This window comes from Rattus norvegicus, chromosome 10, assembly GCF_021556685.1.
Source record: "Rattus norvegicus strain SHRSP/BbbUtx chromosome 10, alternate assembly SHRSP_T2T, whole genome shotgun sequence".
Classification (NCBI taxonomy): domain Eukaryota; kingdom Metazoa; phylum Chordata; class Mammalia; order Rodentia; family Muridae; genus Rattus; species Rattus norvegicus.
This window is the reverse complement of record NC_141543.1, coordinates 106,256,743-106,276,258: the sequence shown is the minus strand read 5'-3', so window position 1 is coordinate 106,276,258 and position 19,516 is coordinate 106,256,743.

Genomic DNA, 19,516 nt, shown 5'->3' with positions numbered 1-19,516 from the left:
TCGCAAGAATGGTCCTCTTACCATAGGGTACTTCTGTCTTTAACTGTAGTTGGTGGGGGAGAAACGTAACATGAACTCTGCCTCTATCGAGGTGTCTGTTGCACAGCACAGAGCTGACACGCACATTGCAAAGACGTCGTATCTCTACAACACTCCCATCTTGCAAGACTCAGACTCTAAGCCTACTGAGCAACCCAAGCACACACACTTCACCAGGCCCTGACTACCACCATCTAATTTTTTTTCCCTTGGGAGTTTTACTAATGCACCTGAGTGGAGTCACGGGGTTTTTGTCATTCTGGGATTTATTTATCTTAGTTAGCATCAGTCACGTCCCCAAGAACCATCCACCTTCTAGCAGATGACAGAATTCCTTTATGTTAGATGCTGAATAGCATCCCGCTGTATGGATATACCACACTTTCTTCCTCCACTCATTCACTCACAGGCGTTCTGGTTGTTTTTATTCTTGGCCTTTGTGGAAAATGTTACAATGAGCATGAGCGTATCGGTTTCCCATTGACATGCATATGGTTGTGATGGTTAATCATGGTTGTTGATTTTGCTGGATTTAGAATCACCTGGGAGACACACCTCTAAGCCTCTCTGTGAAGGCGCTTCCGAAGAAGTTTAACTGAGGAGGGATGACCCACCCGGAATGTGGACACTCACTATCCCGTAGCGTGGGATCTAAGATTGAATAAAAAGGAGGAAAGAGATAAAGCAAACCCCAAGCACCCATTGGTCCATCTCTCTTTCCTTCCTGAGAACGAAGTGTGGCTAGCCTGGTGCTACAGATAAACCCACTCCTGCTGCCATGCCATCTATAACATGATGGACTGTACCCCTTCCAACTGTGAGCCAACATAAACCAACCTTCTTTTCTTCCTTCCTTCCTTCCTTTCTTCCTTCCTTCCTTCCTTCAGTTGTTTTTCTCAGGTGTTTTGTCAAGCAGCAAGACAAGTAATTAACACGTATACCCAAGAGTATTGCTGGGTCACATGGCAATCCTCATTGTAATTTTTTGGACTGGTCTCTGTATTCTTTCCTGCAATCACTACATTGTTTTATATTCCCACTGACAGGATGTAAGCATTCCAATTTCTCCTCATCCTTCATCTACATTAATTGTTTTCTGTCTGCTTATTTTCTGCTACAGCCATTCTCCAGGTGTTTTAATTTATATTATTTCCCTGATAATTCGAGATGTCAGGCATCTTGCTACCTCCTTGTTGTTCAAGTCCTTTGCCCATTAAAAACAAGTTCTTTCTTAACTTTAATTTGTGTTCTTTAATTATGTGCCCATGAGTGCTCTGCTTGTCGGGATCATAAGAGGGGATCAGATCCCCTGGGACTGAAGCGACAGATGGCAGTGAGTCACCTGATGTGTGTGCTGAGAATCCAACTTGGTTCCTCTGCAAGAACAGTGGGTGTTAATTAACTGGCGAGCTGTCACTTCCACTCCCTTTTGCCTGCTTTTTAGTCAGATTGTTTTTCTATATATTCTAGATATACTCTCTCCTCAAATATATTCTTTTTAACATTCTCTCCCACTCTGTTACTATTATTTATACTCTATTAAGAGTATTGCTCAATGACCCCAGGGTCATAAAAGCTGTTCCTGCCCCTCACCAGCTGCAGTACTGGGGAGAGAGGGCCCTGCACCTTACCTGGGCAACACAGTAGAGCTGGCTCTGGTGTTGTGGGTGTGGGTGAGCCAGCCAAGAGGGCAGGAGAGTGAGAGAGCTGACCCTGCCTGCTACCAATGGTAACACTGGGTGGCCTAGCCAGAACATTGCTGGAGAGCTTGCCCTGGCAGCTCAGATAAGGGAGAGCTGGCAGAATATTCTGCTTAACTACCACCCAGGTCCAGGGCTCTGAGTTGACCTACCCCAAAATCTACATCATCTGTGAACTGTTGGGGCATGTGAAAGGACCAGTTCAGCTGATCCAAAGCTACAAGATCTCCATGACACAAAGCAACAACAGGATAACCAGGAGGAGTCCCAGTGAGGATCCGATATTGATGACGTCACAGAAGCCAGAGACCTCGAACCAAATCAATGACTCATTGCAATGAACATTTACACATAAAGATATGTGGACAGAGGGATATGCTGTGGCACACATTGTGACACAAGGGGATGGGGAGATCAGTGGGACTGGGGTACATGATGTGAAACTCACAAAGAACCAGTAAAAATGTAGGGAAAATAAAAAGGAGTATTGCTCAGAGGTTGGAAAGATGCAACAGTGGTTAAGATCATTGGCCTCTTCCAGAGGACCCAGGTTCAATTCCCAGCATCCACACAGCAGCTTGTAACGATCTGTAACTCCATTCCAGGACATCTGACCTCCTTGTACAGACATAAATGCAGGCAAAATACCAAATGCATGTAAAATAAAAACAAATCATTAAAAATTTTAAAGGGGTGTTGCTCTTTTGTCTAAATATGAAATGATGGCTAATTTATGGCAGTGGAAACATGACTTGAAACAAGCTGGCTGCAAGAGGTAGGTAGAGGATTTCACCTTCTATGAGAAGATTAAAGCACATTCACAGCCTGTCACATGCCAAACTGACATTGTTTTTGTTAAGTGAATAAACATCCTTCCTCTTACTTTTGTGGAATGTTTGTTTGTTTGTTTGTTTTTGTTTATGCCAGACTCTCACATACCCCAAGCTGGCCTTGAATTTGCTATGTAACTGAGGACGACCTTGAACTCCAGATCTTCCTGCCTCCACCTCAAAACTGATGAGATATAAGTGTGTGCCTTTGTGTACAGTTTTATGTGGTGCCAGGGATTCAACCCAGACAAAGCACTCTACCAACTAAACTACATTCCAACCTGTTTTCCAGTTATATTTTAAATTCTTTTTGACAATTTTATACATGTGTACAGTGTACAATCACATCCAGACCTGCTGCCCTCTCCTATCACATCTAGACCCGTTGCCCTCTCCATTCTCAATTCAACCTTGCTACTTCTACTTTCAAGTCTTTTGGGGATTTTAGGGGGGGAGGGTTGGGGGGGGTCCTTGTGCAAGTGGTCACAGCTGCTCTGTGATCATGATTGCAACAGCTATGTCATGTCCAGAGGACAGTATTCCTCTTTTGTGGTGGTTTGAATATGCTTGACCCAGGGAGAGGCACTATTTGTAGGTGTGGTCTTGCTGGAGTGGGTGTGACCTTGTTGGAGTGGGTGTGGCTTTGTTGGAGTGGGTGTGACCTTGTTGGAGTGGGTGTGGCTTTGTTGGAGTGGGTGTGACCTTGTTGGAGTAGGTGTGACTTTGTTGGAGTGGGTGTGGCCTTGTTGAAATGGGTATGTCTCTGTGGGTATGGGTTTTAAGACCCTCATCCTAGCTGCCTAGAAGCCAGTCTTCTCCTTTTTACTTTTGGAGCAAGATACAGAACTCTCAGCTCCTCCAGCACCATGCCTGGATGCGGACATGCTTCCCAACATAAAGATAGTGAACTGAACCTTTGAACCTGTAGGCCAGCCCCAGTTAAAGGTTGTACTTTATAAGAGTTCCCTTGGTCATGGTGTCTGTTCACAGCAGTCAAACCCTAACTAAGACATACCCCATCCTTCAAATCTTGTACTCTTTACAGCCATTCCTCTTCAGTGTTCCCTGGGCCTTGGAGGGGGTGACGCAGATGTGCTGTTTACGGATGAGCACCCACAGTCTCTCATTCTCCGCACATTGACAAGGTATAAGTCTCTTCTTCTCTGACCAAGGCCAAAGAGCATCACTAGTCTCTCTATATAAACACAAAGATTTAGAAAGCAGTTTGACTCTGTGTCTATTTGGCAAAATATCAGAGTGCTTCTGATCAAGTGTACAGTATGGGGCTTTCACTCCTTCCTGGGTAGTGGGCCTCAAATTCAAGAAGATAGGGGTTGGCTATTGGTGAAATGTTAAGGCTTACGTAACTGTTGTCTGTCTGTGTTGTCTGTCTGGCCTGCCATTTTGCGCTGTTACTAATGTCACAAGGAAACTTTCTCATACGTTGTTTCTGCTGTTACTAAGAAGTCCTGCTTGGGTGTTCTTGGAAACCAATCTCAATAGAAGTCAATTAGAACTGCTTTTTATAGTTGGCCATGATTACCGTGGACCTAAACCAACCACCAGGCAGCACTTCCTGCACCTGCGTATGAGCTTTTACGGTCTTTGCTTTCATAAGCTGCCCCTGGATGGATCCCACCATAAAAGACACCTGCACCAATATAAGAAGCTATTTGGAATAAGACTTCCATTTTGATCCCAAGTCCTCCCTGGGACCTGACTTCCTCCTTGGCAGGAAGAGACGTGCTTGGGTAACTGACATCCTGGTTGGTTGGCAAGTTAAGACGTGAATGTTAGATGAGGCTAGACCCCTGGGCCAAAGTTTACTACCCCAACTAATGGGATCAAGATAAATATACTACAACAAAGGCATGTTTCTAATAAAACTACCATCCCTAAATCCTGATTGGTGGAATAACTTGGCACAGATGTTTGTGAATTTGGGCCTTAGAGGCCCTGTAGGATCTTAACTCAAGGATGCAGTCCAGGTCAAGGACACAGTTCACCTCCCAAATCTGGGCTGCATCCCTGATCGATCCCTCATGGGGTGCGGTGTTCAATAAGCCATCCCTATTTGGCTGAGATCGGTGTCTGAGTGGTTTATGTGGTGATTCTCAGACCCCACCGGTTACTCTCAAAACAGCAGTGCTGCTATTGCACCAAGGAGTCTGTCTTGCCTGATAGGTTAATGTGTAATGCTCAGGGTTCACAATTTGATGAGACCACTGGCCTTACCACTGGGTAAGTCTCCCTGTAGCCTACATAGCACTTTCCTACACTATTAGCTTCTAAGGAGAAGCTTCCAGCTTCATTCTTCTGTGGCCTGTAATTGCATTACATAATGCTCTCAGCAATAAGGTAAACTATATTTTAATAATCACCCCTTATTTTGTGTGCATGAGTGTTTTGTCTGCATATATACATACACATACACATACACATACACATACACATACACATACACATACACATACACATAAACATGTGCCTCATGCATGCCTGGTGCTACAGAAGCAAAATGTGGGCACCCTATCCCCTGGAACTGGAATTACAGATAGTTCTGAGTTGCCGTAAGAGGGCTGGGAACTGAACCCAGGTCCTCTGAAAGAGCAGCTAACACTCGTAATCACTGAACCATCTCTGCAGCCCCCCAGTTGTACTTTTAACCATTCTCATTTTGCTCACGTCCCTACTTTGCTCCTAGGTAGGTGATTTCAAATCTACCACATTAAGATTCCCCTCCATGAAGAGCCTCCTGGTACGAGCATTTGGCTCAGGGTAGCCACCGCTTCCTCTGCGTTCTCACTGTTAACTCTGCAGGACTTGAAGCTAGTCCACTTGGGCCTCTGTGGGTGGGCTGATGCAAGTTCCTTCCTGTTCTCCGCCTGTCGCCACCATTATCTTCGTCCTAACACTGGCTCCTCCTAGTCTCCAGGAAGTATTGCACACAGTCATCACACTCAGCCCCAACGAATTCCAAGGGAGAAATGAGCCATCTCTTCTAGAACTTTCCACCAGGCCCTCAGACTGGGTCAGACTCATAGGGTCACCTTTAAGCCAACCAGTGATCAGGATGATTGGAAGCACCTGGCAGCTGGGGTGTAACCCTCTGCCAACTCTGTCTGGGTGTGGCAGCCGGGCAGGAGGCTCCTGGACAAGCTTTTCTAGAACCCAGCTCTGCTCTTGGACTTCTCACACACTGCCCCTTAGTCTGTGTGGATGCAGCAGCCCTTGGCTCTCTCATCCTGAGAGCCCAGGGTTCACACCAAAGCATCCCTCTCCTGCATAGACCTGATAGTTTGCAGATGGCTTTCATGTGTGTGTGTGTGTGTGTGTGTGTGTGTGTGTGTGTGTGAGAGAGAGAGAGAGAGAGAGAGAGAGAGAAAGAGAGAGAGAGAGAGAGAGAGAGAGAGAGAGAGACTGTGAGTTCTCTGAGGGATGCAGCCTTGGAAATTTGACCTTTCCTGGGCCTCTCAGCTCAGTCTCCTCCAGGACAAGGTAATGTTTCTCTCTTGAACAAAAGGTTCTGTGAGGACACTGACTCCTCACAGCTGGAGGCTAAATAACCATCGCTTTCCAGATGCTTCTGACAAACCAAATAACCATATTCCTGCCAATATATCAATAATCCATCAATAACTAACTAACAGGAGGAAGGAAGGAAAAAGAAATATTGAGGCGTTATTTGGCTGCCAATTTCTCCCTTAAATCCATTCATCGGGGAACAGCTATCTCCCCAGTGTTAACTCGGGTCCCCTCTCTGACTGGGGAGGATACGGTATCCTCAGATGGCATTAGTCAAAGTAAAACAAGAGTGCTGTAGGGGTTGGGGATTTGGCTCAGTGGTAGAGCGCTTGCCTAGCAACCGCAAGGCCCTGGGTTCGGTCCCAGCTCCAAAAAAAAAGGAAAAAAAAAAGAGTGCTGCTGGCACAGGGTTAGAAGGGAGTAGCAGAAACCCTACCAGTCACAGTTTAAAGTCCCTGTCAAGAGGTCCCTGAGCACGGCTGTGGCACCCAGTGTGACCCCCTGACAAAGCTGTTTGACTGGGCCTCCACCTTAGAAATAACTCTTTTTAATTCTATATCTTTGTTTTATGCATGTGGCTGTTTTGCCTGCACGTCTGTATGTGTACTATGTACGTGCCTGGGGCCCACATAGGTCAGAACAGGACATCAGATCCCTGAACCTGAAGTGACAGCTGTGAGTGCTGGGAATTGAACCAAGGTCCTCTGCAAGCGTAGCCGGTGCTCTTAACCACTGAGCCATCACTCCAGCCCTTTGGACATTAGTCTTATCCATCAGTCATTAGGCCATTTATCTGGGTCATCAGAGGTGCAGCAAGATGTCACGCATCATAGAATGTCCCTCAGTTATGTAGGAGAGAGGACATTCTGATGTGTCTTCCAAAGACTCATTTGCTGATGTGTCCCTGTTATGAGTCACTAGCGTGCCACTGTCTACTTCCCACACCAACTAGTGCTGGAAAATTCCCAACATATAGACTTGCCAGGGTAACAGAAATCAACATTGTCCTCCATCCAACTTGGACTCACAGAGACACCGCAGGACACCCAAGAGCAGTGAATATCGTTTCAGTTCATCCCACGGAGCAACTATGGGGCAAGAGGACCCCACTCAAAGTGTTCCCTACACACCTAAACACACACATACACACACACACACACACACACACACACACACACACACACACACACACACACAGAGGCAACTCGGAGGCTCCAAGGCTTTTAATAGTTCATTTCTACAGAAGCACGTGAGCAATCGGCTTGGTAGCCACCACCAGAATTTCGTTGTTGGGGACAAGCAGTGGGAGGAAGAAGAGGAAGCCGGGGTGTAGGAAGCTTGTTTACTGTTCCCCACTTCCCCATCCCCAGGGTTACGGCACCATCTGGGGTCTTGCGGATGGTTGATAAACAAACTCCAAATACAGGAAGTAAGGAATGGTGGGAAACAAAGTCATGAATAGGAGGATGGGAGCTCAAGAAAAGGACACGCTGGGGCTGGGGATTTAGCTCAGTGGTAGAGCACTTACCTAGGAAGCGCAAGGCCCTGGGTTCGGTCCCCAGCTCCGAAAAAAAAAAGAACCAAAAAAAAAAAAAAAGGACACGCTAAGATGTTTGCTTATTGTTTGTTTGTTTGTCTGTTTGTTTGTTTGTTTGTTGAGAACGGGCCTCACTCTTCAGGCCTGGCTGGCCCCAAACTTGCAGCAATCCTCCCGGCTCGATTTCCAAAGTGTGGGGGAGGCGGGCCCACGGGAGTGAGTCTTTGTGGATTATAGCTAACTATAAATAAGTCGACAGCGTAGAGATAAAGTTTCAAAAAGTCTAAGAGTGGCGATTTGGTCTGGCGGAGTCGGGGCGTGACTTAGCTTTTCTTTAAGTAGGGCATGACTCAGCTTTTCTTAATTACTTTCAAGCGCTGAAGCTTACTTACGTCTACCTTATTTTATGTGTGTGACTGTCTGCGTGAATGTCTGCCCACCACACTGGGCAGCACCCACAGAGGGCAGAAGAGGGTGCCAGCGCCTCTGGGACTGGAGCTACAGACGGCTGTGAGCCTCGGTGAGGGTGCTCTTCGCCGCCGCGCTATGCCTCTAGCTCCTTCTTCCAATTTTTCTACAATAACTATTCCTCAAGAATCCTCGGCCTTAAAAATACATTCCCGCGCCTTCAAAACTGTTTACAAAATAAAAAAATCCAAGCAAGTTTGAAAGAGCCAGAGTTGTTGGGAGGCCAATCTAGGGCCAGTGGGAAAATTCCCACCACAACCTCTGAGCACAAGGACACCTCCATTCCAGGAAGAAAAAAACCTGGTTTAGTTCCTGGCTAAGTTCCTTTGCAACAGCTGCAAGCCAAACTGTCACACAAAACTACCTGTGGCTTCCAACCAACACCCTTCCCCACTTAGGAAAGTCTTGAATGGTACACTGAGTCCAATCTGAAAGTTGTTTCACTCCACCAAATGTGCACAGTGCCCTGCCTAGTTACCGTTGTGCAGGTTCTGCCCCCACTTGTTTGAATTCTGCCAAAATTGTTTGCATGGTCTATAATCCCCTGTTAAAATCTGCTCAGAATCATCTCCCCTCGCAGTGGGAGGACCCCAACATGTCGGAATTAAACTCCTCTTGCCATCACATCGATTACCACCTCCATGAGTCTCGCTCAAGAGGTCCTAGAAGAGGTTCAACTGGACCTCACAGGTTCACGCCTCCTCAGCTGTTCTCACCACCTCCGGCTTTCTGTCTTCTGAGGGTCATGCACACTCCTCCTCCGTGGACATCCGACCCTCACGTCTTTCCTTCAGTCACTGGGCTCGCTTCCTCTTAATATGACTCTCTTCACCATGTGAGAGTTACTGTCAGGAAGCCACCATGATGCCTGCTCACCTCTACCTCAGCAGGAGACCTGTCCCCTCTGTTCACTGCCTCCTCAGCTCAGCGTGTAGCCAAGAATAAGATTGAGCTCCTGATCCCAAGCATGGGCCACCATGCCCAGCACCTAGCTCTCTTTATCCCTGCTATTGGACATATTTCACCCTGCCTCCATGCATAGCTCATCTCCGGGCCCCTTTGAGACTTTGTCTCCATTTAAAACTAAATACCTATGTATTGGTGGGAAGCAGGAAGGGATGGGTGGAAGGAAAGAGGGAGGGAGAGTAATTCATATAAATAGGGTCTTTTGGGGTCAATGATTCCTCTTGGTGGCTCCACTGAGCTGTGTCCACGGATTCTGCCATTCCCACACATCGCTTCCCTGCCCAGGCAGGTGAGAATTCTGGGTTTGATAGTTGCTTGGTCTTCAGAAGTATGTTGTGAGGCTGGTGGTCCAGATTTGTAGGGTCTAATTCAAAGGAAGCTGGTGAGAGCCTTGGGCAGGCAGCAAGGAAGCTGCACATGAATGAGTCCAGGTCTAGAAGAGAATCTGGATGACAAGGACCACTGCTGGGACACTGGGCATTGTGTGTGACAAGGACCATTGCTGGGGTACTGGGCATTGTATTTCAGGCCTAGAATACAATACATTGTATTGCAGACAGCCTTGAATAATAGAATTCTTCCTTAGTATGTAGGAAGCCCTGGCTTCTATCCCCAGCACCAATTAAAACTGGGTATGACAGCACACACACACCTTTAATCCCAGCACTTGAAAGGTGGAGGTTGGAGGATCAGGAGTTCAAAGCCATCCTTTGCTACCTGGAAAGTTTGAGGCCATCCTGGGGTACACAAAATCCTGTATCAAAAAAATAAAATAAAATAAGGGGGCTTGAGAGATGGCTCAGTGGCTAAGAGTACTGACTGCTCTTCCAGAGGTTCTGAGTTCAAATCCCAGCAACCACATGGTGGCTCACAACCATCTGTAATGGATTTTGGTGTATCTGAAGACAGCTACTGTGTACTCATGTACATTAAATAAATATCTTTTAAAAAATAAAATATTTGTGTGTCTTCTTGCCTCACTCTCTATCAGTCTGTCCCCCAGTTTTATGTACCCACCACAGGGACAGTGGCTACCCTTCCCCTTGGGCAGGCTGCAACCCATGCAAAACTTCAAGAATCAGGACTAGAAAACTGAGCGCAGCAAAAGAAACGCTTGATCAGGGTGTTTTGGGTTCGCTTTCCACATCAAGGGAAGGGCAAGGGAGTGGAGTGCCAGGCGAGGGTTTTTGGTTCTTCCCCTTAATTCAAGCTCTTCCCCCTCAGTCACAGGATGCAGAAAATGTGAAATTCTCTGTCCTGGCTGGACAGCTAGAGCAAGACATGTGTGGTTCTAGCCATGGCCACAGGGTGGAGACATATGGCTGTCCAATCTCTCAGTTTTGGTCCAAGGTAGAATCAGCTCCACAAACCAATGCTGAGGGTGGTCCAGTGTCTTAGGGTTTTACTGCTGTGAACAGACACCATGATCAAGGCAACTCCTAAGACACAGCAGAAGGCATCAGACCTCATTACAGATGGCTTCTGGAATTTGAATTCAGGACCTCTGGAAGAGCAATCAGTGCTCTTAACCACTGAGCCATCTCTCTGGCCCCCAGGGCAACCCTTATAAAGGACAGCATTTAATTGAGGCTGGCTTATAGGTTCAGAGGTTCAGTCCATTATCATCAAGGTGGGATTATGGCAGTGTCCAGTCAGGCATGAGGCAAGAGATGCTGAGAGTTCCACATCTTCATCTGAAGGCTGTTAGCACAATACTTCCAGGCAACTAGAATGAGGGTCTTAAATCCCACGCCCACAATGTCATGCCTACTCCAACAAGGCCACACCTATTCCAACAGGGCCACACCTTATAAAAGTACCACTCCTTGGGCTGAGCATGTACAAACCATCATACCCAGTGAGAGCAATGTCAAAAACAAAAACAAAAAACAAAAAAAAACAAAGCAATGTGTTCCTCAGGCCATTTCCTTCTTCCTTCCTTCCTTCCTTCCTTCTTCCTTCCTTTCTTCTTTCTTCCTTCCTTCCTTCCTTCCTCCCATTGGACAAAGTCTATTTATATACTCTAGGCTGACCTTGAACTTGCTATCCTGCCTTGAGGTTGTGGTTTAAAACTTTGGAGTCAGCCATCCTTCGCTAATCTTCTGAACTGACGGTTGAGGACTAACTTAAAATACATTCCATTGGTAAGCATAATTAATTAATTAGTTAATTAATTGATTTTTTTAAGGATGGGGGGTGTATAGATGACTTTGCAGCTGCTCCTCCAGTAGTCTTACCCACCACTGAGCCTGGTTCATGGATTCCTGAATTTAGCTAAGAATTTAAAGTAAGGGATGGGCATGTAGTGTAGTGGTAGAACGCTTACCAAGCATAGTCATGCTGTGGAATATTATGGGATGGTGCTGTGGCTCTTACATGAGAATGTAAAATAATATCTGAGACTTTTGTGGTATGAAAACACTAAGGGGCTGGAAGGGGTTCTGGGGAGGGGAAGACTGACATCCACATGGCTGGGGAAACATGAACATGAGGACCACATCTACGTGAATATGTGCAAAATGGCCTGGTAGATTCACAAGCCACAGAACCACATCTAGTCAATGACAGACCATATATGTGATGTTAGACCTCAAAGAATGTCAAGAGATGACAATTATTCCCTTGTGACGTCAGAGCTGCCTAACATTGTCGCAGAAACCATCACTTGTGGGTGTATAGTGTGGTATGAACACATCTACAGCCTTGCCAGGAGTATAAAACTATAGCATGTGGGATTGGAGAAGTGCCCCTGTTGATAATTTGTTTACCTTGCATGTTCCAAGCCATAGGTTTGGTTCCAACACTGAAAAACAATAAATCTGGTCATGGTGGGTCATGTAGAGGCAAAAGGTCAAGGTTATCCTTAGCTACATAGCAAGTTTGAGGCTAACCTGGGCTATGTGAGACACTTCCTTAAATATATACATATATGTGTGTACACTTATGCATATATAAATATGTTTTAAATTAAAGGTAATCTCTCTATTTACTAAGGTTTTCTGTAAAATAGTTATATAGCAGTCTTTTACAGTCCTAGTTTATCACGTGTATATGAGTGTGAGTATGTTTGAGTGTGTATATGAGTGTGAATGTGAGTGTGTGTGAGTGTGTTTGAGTGTGTATATGAGCGTGAATGTGAGCGTGTGAGTGTGAGTGTGTGAGAGTTGTGAGAGTTGTGTGAGTGTATATGTAAGTGTGTGTATGTGTGTGAGTGTGAGTGGATGTGACTGTGTATGAGTGTGTGAAAGAGAGTGTGACTGTATATGAGTGTATGAGTGTGAATGTGAGTGTGTAAGAGTGTGTGTGTGTGTGCGCGCGTGTGCCATGAGGGGCACACGCATGCCACAGCATACATGTGGAGGTCAGAGGTTTACTTTACAATGCCAGTTCTCTCCTATATCCACATGGTTCTGGGGATCAATCTCGGGTCAACGCACTTACACAGCAAGTAAGCTGAGCCTCCTCACTGGCCCCATCATGTTTTTTATGCATTACTTTCTCTTGTGCTTAATCTAATCTCACGTTGTCTTGTTCATAGTGGCCCTAGGAGCATTATGTGCTTGTGTGTTCCCTCTCCCTCTCCCTCTCCCTCTCCCTCTCCCTCTCCCTCTCCCTCTCCCTCTCCCTCTCCCTCTCCCTCTCCCCCTCCATCTCTCTGTGTCTCTCTCTGGGTGACTCTCTGTCTTTGTCTCTGTGTGCATGTGCGTGTGTGAGTGTGTGTGTGTGTGTGTGTGTGCAGGTGTGTGTGTATGTGTGTGGTGTTTGTGTGTGTGTGCAGGTGTGTGTGTATATGTGTGTGTGCAGGTGTGTGTGTGTGTGTGTGTGTGTGTGCGCGCAGGTGTGTAACAGGTTAGTCTAGCCCACAGGCTTGTTTAATCACTCACACAATGGTAAACTGTCCACAAACTCGTTTCTCAGAACCTGTCCCCACTGTTGAGTGACATAGCACTGAATCTTCCTGTGCTTTGAATGTCCTCTCTCGGACTCGCTTTAAAATTGTTTATATTGTTTAGTTTGTTTTCAGAGACAAGGTCTCACTCCATAGCCCAGCTGCCCTGCAATTCACTTTGTAGCCCAGAATAACCTCAGACCCTCTGTGGTCCTTCTGCCTCGGATCACTGGCGTGAGCCACCACAGCTGGTCTCGGGTTGAATTTAATTGCCACTGTGATGGCATTGGGAGGTAGGCATTCTACAGACTGGCAGCCAAGCCTTCAATACACAGGCCTTGAGGAGACTTGGCTTCTTTCTGAGGACTTGTCTCCTCAGTAGTGAACCAAGCCCTCCCTGGGGCCATTTCTACCCCGCTTTGTTCAGGGGCTGCCCCTGGCCCCACTGCCCATGGGACCCCATCTCTAGCTGGGCTCATTGACCCGCAGCCAATCTTCTCAAGCTCATGGCTTGTAGTTGCAGTCACCGGTCAGTGTCTTTTCTTTATTTATTTTTTACTTATTCACTTTACAGCCAGCTCATTGCCCCCTCCCCATCATCCCTTCCAACAATCCTTCTTCTCATCCCCTCCCCTTCTCTGAGCAGGTGGGTATCCCCCACCCTGGCACATCAAGTCTCTGTAAGGCTAAGCACATCCTCTCCCCCCAAGGCCAGACAAGGCAGCCCAGCTAGAAGAACATATCCCACACAGAGGCAACAGTTTTTGGGTTAGCCCACCCCCAAAGCCCCCGCCCCCTACCACCGGCTCTAGTTGTTCAGGACCCACATCAAGACCGAAGTGCATATCTGCTATATATGTGTGGGGAGGCCTAGGCCCAGCCTGTGTATGTTCTTTGGTTGATGGTTCAGTCTCTGAGAGCCCCTAAGGGTCTATACTCATGGATAGGTAGGATTAACCTAGCAAAAATGGCCATCTTACCGAAAGCAACCTACAGATTCAATGCAATCCCCATCAAAATTCCAACACATCTTTTACAGACCTTGAAAGAGCAGTTCTCAACTTCATATGGAAAAGTTAAAAACCCAAGATTAAAAAAAAACAAAACCAAAAACAATTCTCAACAATAAAAGAACTTCTGGGGGAAATCACCATCCCTGATTTCAAGCTGTATTACAGAGCAATAGTGATAAGAACTCCATGGTATTGGTACGGAGACAGACACGTTGATCAATGGAATTGAAGACCCAGAAATAAACCCACACACTTATGGGCACTTGATTTTTGATAAAGAAACCAAAACCATTCCGTGGGTTATAGTGTCTTTTTTTGGGGGGGGGGGGGTTATAGTGTCTTAAAGCAACACAAATTTACCACCTTACATCTCTGGATCGAAATTCTTAAATCAAGGCGTTGATGTGCTGTTCCTCCTGCAGCCTCTAGGGGGAGTCCCTCACTTACCTTTTCCCGTTGCCAGCGATCCCCTGAACTCCCTGGCTTGTGGTCCGAACGTCCATCTTCAGAGCTATCCAGCTCCTTCATCCTTCTCCGCCCTGGTTAACAGCTACCACAGACTCTCTTCACACTCTTGCACACAATTGAAAATACCTTGATAATTCGGACTCATTTTACCCACACGCAGAGTCTCACTCAAAGTCCACATGCCATCACCGAAGGAAAGTATCTTTTAACTAAAATATATCATAGGTTCTGGGGATTGGGACAAGGACCCAGTTGGCCGATAACCTGGATGAATAGGAATACTCCAAACCCCCTCTGTCTCAGGGTTCCCCTTGCTGTGATAAAACACCATGACCAAAAGCAACGTGGGGAGGGTTTATTTCACGTACACTCCCTCACCACAAACCATCACTGAGGGAAGTCGCAGAGGGAACTCAGGGCAGGAGCCTGAGGCCGGAGCTGATGCAGAGGCCGTAGAGAAGTGCTAACTTACTAGCTTGCTTCTCTGGGTGGCTCAGCCTGCTTTGTTATAGAACCCAGGACCATAGCTCAGGGATGGCACCACCCACTGCGAACGGACCCCCCCCCCCCCCACATCAGTCATCAATCAAGGAAATGAACACAGGCCTGCCCACAGACCAGTCGGGCGGGAGCATTTTCTCAATCTAAGTTCCCTCTTCCCAAACGATCTGGCTTGTGTGGAACTGACATAATACTCAGCACACCCTCCCTCTGGGGGGATACTGTGTCGAGCTACACTGAGCAGGTGAGAAAAGAGCTTATGGGGTACAGTGAGATTGCAACATGGAGTACATGTGCCATAGGGGACGCGAGGTGCCACAGGGCAAGAGAGTCAAGAAAGGTGAGGGTTAACAGGAAGGTCCGGGAGGTTGTAAAACCATGTTGAAGCAATGGTCCTGGGCTGCAAAGGTCAGTATTAAGGTGGAGTTGGTGCAAGGCTGGACAGACAGCTTCTGGGCTGATGCTGTGCTGCAAGGGTTCTTTGTGCAAGGTCATCATGACTTGTGTGCTGTGGTTTGCTCAGCCTTTGGTGACAGTTACTGTCATCACGGGCGTCTACGCCTTTCGTGAATGTCTCTACTTTGATGATTGCATCAGAACAGATACTGAATGTTTAACACTTGTAGTGCAGTAGGCCCAGGTGAAACGGAGGCAGGAGAATAGCAAGTTCAAGGCCTGCCTGAGTTACATATTGAGTATAAGGTCAACCTGGGCAATTTAATAAGACTCCAGTCTCTTAACAAAACAGTAAAGAGAGGGTTAGAACTAGGACATGGCTGAGTGGTAGGGTGCCTGGTTAGCATCCTTGAGGCTCTGGGTTCAGTTATCTGAACGACTTTTCCTCCTCCTCCTCCTCCTCTTCTTCTTCCTCCTCCTCCTTTTCTCCTCTTCCTCCTCTTCCTCCTCCTCCTTTCTCTTCTCTTCTTCCTCTTCTTCTTCTGTTCAGACTGCCATATATATACATATATATGTATATATATCTTTTTATTGATTCTTTGTGAATTTCACATCATACACCCGAATCCCTGTGTCTTCATACCCTCCCTCTACCCTTACAACCTCCCCCTCAAAAGAAAAAGAAAAAAAAGAAACCTCTTGTGGAAGCTGTAGTGTGTTGCTATGTGTCACACAGAATACCATTTTGACCACACTTTTGCAAATGCTCATTGCAACGAGTCATTGGTCTGGTTCCAGGCCCCTGGCTTCTGCTACACTGTCAATACCTTACCAGGACTTCTCAGAGAAAGGATGGGGATTAGGACATAGGTTACTGGGTTGACGTGTTATCTCAGGAATAGGCTTGTTGGGAGCAGGGTACGGTGGCACACGCTTTTAATCTCAGCATTCAGGAAGCAAAAGCAGGCAGAGTTTTGGGGTCTACAGAGTGAGTTCCACTATAGCCAAGGCTACACAAAGAAACCGTGTCATTTTAGAGAAGGAGGAGGCGGAGGAAAAGGAGAAGGGAAGAAAAGAAAAGCCCACTGGGCCGATGAGATGGCTCAGAGGCTATAGGCACTTGCTGCCAAGCCTGAGAATACTAGTTCAATCCCCGAAACTTTCTTGGTAGGAGAGAACTGACTCCTACCAACTTGTCCTTGGATCGCTCCATGCACACCTTGACACACCTTGGTATGTGGGCACACTCACGTGTGCACTCACATACACAAGCAAACATAATTAATTTAGAGATGAAATGTATCTGTTTAAAATTCTTCTCAGCGTCTGCTTTGCATCTCTTGCCCTGTTTGGAGCCCATCCTGCCTGTAGACCTGCAGAGCCCCCGTCATCAAGAAGGTTCTTACCCATTACAGCCTCCTAACGTGACCCTCCCAGACTCCAAAACCCTAAATTAAATAAACCTCTTTCTCCTAAAAAATTTCCCAGTCTCCAGTATTTTGCACTTGATCTTAGTCAAAAGGTCAAGAAGCAAGGCAGAGTAGACTAAGACAATGACTTCTGTAAGGGTTCGACATAAGTGACTCCATTTTGATCTGACAAATTCTTGCGTGCGTGCGTGCGCGCGCGCGCGCGCGCACGCACACACACACACACACACGTGCTCCCCAGAGATGTTGGAGAGCCCTGGACATGGCCGCCACCACCTTGAAGGCACAGCATACGTAACTGCCACACCTATGAGACTTTCGAACAACCAATCCCCCCTGCATGCTCCCTTCATGCCCCTAGCATGAAATTCTGTCCCACCTGTAGGTGAGGGGGTGCTGGAGTGCATAGGAGGTGGAAAGGGAGCTGAAGTAGGGAAACTCCATGCGTAGAGATTTGAGGGAAACCTGCACCTATAAGGGAGCAGGACTTTCACTGGTACAACTGTTTGGAGGGGGTCAGCCAGGATCCTGTAAGTAGCCCTTCACCCATGCTCCTCACCAAGCCAGACTAGAATACAATTGTTTCTTTGGGTTGAGCCCCATCTGGGCCACTAGATGTTCACATCTCCCCAGGAAATGCTCACAACATGGCACCACTGAGATCCTTGACTGGCTGGACAAGGCTGCCTATTCTTTTTAATATTTATTTATTACATATAAGTTCTCTGTAGCTGTCTTCAGACACACCAGAAGAGGGCATCAGATCTCATGATAGATGGTTGTGAGCCACCATGTGGTGGCTGGGATTTGAACTCAGGACCTCTAGAAGAGCAGTCGGTGCTCTTAACCCCTGAGCCATCTCTCCAGCCCGAGGTTGCCTATTCTTGATGGAGAAAATGTTCCCCCATGGGGATGCTGGGTACAGGCCATCCCACTTGACTCTTTCTCCCCCTTCACTCTAAGCACAGGCTAAGGACGGCATGAAATCCATCACCTTAGCTTTTCATCCATCAGGGCAGTCAACCCTGATGGCCATTTTGTGTGCATGTGTGTGTGTGCATGCAGGCACATGTGTTATGGTTGGAAGGCAATCTGATGTCTCAGTCCACACCTTTCACCTTACTCGGGACATGATCTCTTGGATACTCACTCCAGCACCAGGCTGGCTGGCCTCCAGGCTTCAGGGACCTGTTTCCACCTTCCACCTTGCTGAAGCAGGGCTGGGATTACAGGTTCTCTCGCTACATGTCCTACTTTTCCATTTGTAGAGAGAATATCTTGTGTAATGTATGGATGTGTCACTTGTCAATTAACAAGGCTATGCGGCCTATGGCTTAGGAAGGAAATAGGAGGTGGAACATCTGGGAGGGACAAAGAACTGTGGGATAGAGCCAGGTGCGGGAAGATTTGCCTGGGAAGACAGAAGGAGACAGATGCCTGATGCCTGAGCACAGGTAACCAGCCACATGTGTAGCAGAATGTAGGCTAGAATAAATGAGATATTTTAAGTTATGTCTAGTCAGGGAAGAGTCTAGCTATATGACCAAGGTATTTGTAAATATCTTTTGAGTCCGAGCCTCATTTCTGGGAGCATGGGGCTCGGAGGAAGAACCAGGTCCAATGATTACATTATTTTTTTTTAATTTAAATGATTATCTGTAGGGGGTGGGTGGGGGAGTCATGCGCCATGGTGTGGAGGTCAGAGGACAACTCTAAGTACTCAGGCCTCTCCCTCCACCTTTCCATGAGCTCCAGGCACCAAACTCAGGTCGCCAGACTTGTATGGTAAGCATTTCACCCACTGAGCAAACCACACATCCAGCTTTTTACGTGGGTTCTGGGGATCAAACTCAGACCCTTGCACTTGTGTCTCGAGTACTTATACCCACTGAGCCTCCTCCCCGGCCCTGATGGCCAGTCTCTAACATAAATGTGGAGCATCCAGCTTTTCAGTTCGTCAACAGGAAGCTGTTACATCCGCTTACTGAGGACTGCCTCTGAAGAGGTCCTCCTCCCTGCCCACAGTCCTAAAGCAGAGAAGTGAGTGGAGAGAGGCATATCTATACCCCTATAAACCCAGAAGTCTATATAGGGCAGGGGTTTTGTCCTATGCTTCCCTGTGCCCAGCCTTCTGCCTGTTGTGAAGCAGGTCCCTGAATGCTCTACAGGAAGTAGATGAAATATTGAGTGGATAGATGTATGGATAGATGGGTGGATGGATGGATGGATGGGTAGGTGGGTGGATGGATGGGTGGATGGATGGATGGATGGATGGGTGGGTGGATGGATGGGTAGGTAGATGGATGGATGGATGGGTAGGTAGGTAGATGGATGGATGGATGGATGGATGGATGGATGGATGGGTGGGTGGATGGGTGGATGGATGGGTAGGTGGATGGATGGATGGATGGATGAATGTGTGGGTGGATAAATGGATGGATGGATGGATGGATGGATGGATGGATGGATGGGTAGGTGGGTGGATGGGTGGATGGATGGATGGATGGGTAGGTGGATGGATGGATGGATGGATGAATGGGTGGGCGGATGGATGGATGGATGGATAAATGGATGGATGGATGGATAGATGGGTGGGTGGGTGAATGGGTGGGTGGATGGATTGGTGGGTAGATGGATAGATAGATGAATGGATGGATGGGTGGGTGAATGAATGAGTGGAAAGGTGAATGGATGGGCAAATAAAGGAATGATGGGAGAATGAAGGAAGGAATGAAGGAATGAATGAAAGCTGCC